Consider the following 3,127-nt stretch of genomic DNA (forward strand, 5'->3'; position numbering starts at 1 on the left):
AGTATGTGCCATTTCTGAGTCTGTAGTTTTTGATGGAGAAAGGGGGGGGGAGGCTGGGGGTGTGGCCTTGACCATCTGCCACTTTGCTCATTTGAAAGCCATCTGAGCTTTCATTCTCTCAAAGGTAGAGCAGGATACCCAGGGCTCGCTTTACACCTATCAACATTTCTAGCCAGTGGGGGCCATAGACAGGCTGGGGGAACTCATATTAATGTTAAAAAACTAGAGCGCTTCTTACTGCGCTCCACGGATGCAGCACAACAAGCTCCTAGAAGTACAACGACCGTTATGGAAACCCAAACTTGCGTGTGTTTAAATTTGGATCGATTGACGATTCCAATTAAGAAACAATTCCATTGGAAATGATTCCACTGTTGAACCGGTTCTCGATGCCCAATCCTATTAATCGATCAATAACCGTTAACCTACAAGCAGACAGCAGAGTCCCACTCCACCGTCCGGGGGGCTCCCACATACTTTCTACGCCTGCAGACAGCCTCGGACGGCCATGATGTCGCCTGCGTTGTCGTGGACACATGCAGCTGCTTTCCTGGAACCGCTTGCAGTGCAAAGTTTGCACAGTTAAGGAATAGATTGAATAGAAAACCTTTCTTTTATCATGGAAAAAAGTGTTTTACTAATTTGTAATAAAATTGTTTAACTGATTGCTGTTTCTACCTGTATACACGCAGGTTTTCTGTCACTCCCTGCACTCATAAGTTATGGCTACATAACAGGACATTTCTATTGAATAGGTTTTTATGGACAGAATAGGTGGGTACACCAGTAACTGGAGACGAGACACTCCTTTTTCATTAAACAACCTGTGTCCCATAAGGGGATGGGAAATTATAGAAGGCTCCCTCTGTAGTAGTGATCGGTCAAATCTGTAATTGTTTAACAATTAATCATTAAGATTCCTAGTGTGGAGTGATATTTGGTAACAACGTTGGCCTGAGAAGAGTCATTTCATTTTAAAGAGTATTTTTTCTATGGAGGTTTAGGGTGCGTGAGAAAAGACTGTGTATAAACATGTGGAACACAGACTCATCTTCTCTCCTGTCCGTGTCCAGGTGACTTTCATTACGAGGATCTACCACTGCAACAAGGCGTTATCGGCCTTTATTTTGACAAGGAAGACATGGAAGGGGAGAGAGGGGGGAATGACATGCAGCAAAGGGCTGCAGATCGACGGCGAACCCTGGCACGATGCGTTGAGGAGTAAACTACGTTATATATGGGCGCCCGTCTTAAAAACTAACAACTGCACCCATGTTTAGGACGTTTAATGTTATTATAATTATTTTAAGATGCCCGCCCACATCAATAGTACCACAAAAACCGCTGCTTTATGCAACATGAAAGCACAGCGATGGTGGTGTTTCCTAGAAAACCAAGTTGATCGAAGCGTTGCTCTGGCTGTCCGTGTCCAGGGGAGTTCCGTACGAGGAATCTACCACTGACACATCCAACAGCCAGGGGGTGATCTGTTGGACATCTGAAGGACAAATGGAGTCCTGCCCTCACCATCTCCAAGTGCTGCTGTCCATCTGCTCCCTGCTCATGACTGCAACCTGGTGAGACGCACGCACACACACACACACACACGCATGTGCACACGCGTTTGTTACCATGACAACACCATTGATCATTGAAGTTTTCTAATCAGCAATAACTATAACAATTTCTGATCAACCCATGTCCATTCCATGCTTAAAATAACATACCGGTTAAAGCCCCGCCCATTTCAAGACAACCCGACCCACTTCCGGGTTAAATTCTGTCCACTTCCGGGTTAGGCCCCGCCCAGTCCGAGTACAGATCCAGATAATTCATGTGGTAAACAGATACAGATAATGCTGTACTCGCTCATCCCTAGTTTGTATAATGGAGTTCTGTAAAATATTGGTTTATAGGGTTGCCTAGATTGTCAGAGTCTCAGATATTCCACCTGGTATTTCATAATCAGCATAATCAGACGATCTCACAGCAGAACTGATCATTGCAAACTGTGTTGATGATGGACATGAACTGTGTTCTTTTTTCTTATCACCGGAGTACTTCCAGTCTGAAATATCACCTTGACAGTTGACACCAGCCAATCATTCAACGAAACACACAGTGGGCGGGGCTTCAGCAGACTACGTTAGATGCAGCGTGGGGGGGGGGGTAGAGATAAACAAAGGCAAGAGACGCTAACAAATGCCATAGTGACGTGGATAGCTGCAGACTGCAGGCCCATTAGGGTGGTGGGGGACATCGGTCTGGTGGGGGACATCGGTCTGGTGGAGGACATCGGTCTGGTGGAGGACATCGGTCTGGTGGAGGACATTGGTCTGGTGGATGACATCGGTCTGGTGGGGGACATCGGTCTGGTGGGGGACATCGGTCTGGTGGAGGACATTGGTCTGAGAATCGCAACGACGACGGCAGGTATGAGATTCCCTCAACACGCACCCTCACAAGAAGAATACACGAGTTGTATCAAAAGGAGAGGACTACAAAAGAGACCACGCTACAACATGTACGCGCTGTTGCTCTTACTGTGGACTACTGGACTCACTGGGGACTACTGGACTCACTGGGGACCACTGGACTCACTGGGGATTACTGGACTCACTGGGGACTACTGGACTCACTGGGTAACCAGGATTATCTCGGAGTTCCAGTGCATTATACTGATGAAAAGTGGGCGCTGCATTCACATGCTCTGACTGGAATGAAAACAGACGACAGACATTATGCTGAGACATGCGCGGGACACTTTATTGAAGTTGCACAGCAGTGGAATGTGTCAAAGTCCCCGCAGCTGGGAGCATTCTGCCTTCTGATCATGTCCCCTGCTTTGTGTCTCCAGCGTTCTGTCACAGTGTCTCTGCTTAACAGCGCGTTGGACAGTGTCCCTCAGTGTCTCTGCTTAACAGCGCGTTGGACAGTGTCCTTGCGTAGTGCAGAAAAGTTGTGGGGCACTCTAAACCCAGTCCAGCAAGGCTGCAGAGTTAGAGCAACAACAGATGAACGTGGACATAAGAAGGACGTGGACATAAGAAGGAGTCTCTTATGCAAGACGTTCCAACCAGATGAATCCATCTCTGGACGTGATAAATACTTTATGTTTAAGTTGAGA

General features: G+C 47.1%; 1 protein-coding gene across 1 annotated transcript in view; it reads left to right on the forward strand.

Annotated features, from left to right (window-relative positions):
* Positions 1–3,127, forward strand: part of LOC116686280 (ubiquitin-conjugating enzyme E2 E1) — a gene marked incomplete at its 5' end in the record, with an annotated part of 79,936 nt that overhangs the window by 67,334 nt on the left and 9,475 nt on the right. The window lies entirely within an intron of this gene.

This window comes from Etheostoma spectabile, unplaced genomic scaffold (assembly GCF_008692095.1).
Source record: "Etheostoma spectabile isolate EspeVRDwgs_2016 unplaced genomic scaffold, UIUC_Espe_1.0 scaffold340, whole genome shotgun sequence".
Classification (NCBI taxonomy): Eukaryota; Metazoa; Chordata; class Actinopteri; order Perciformes; family Percidae; genus Etheostoma; species Etheostoma spectabile.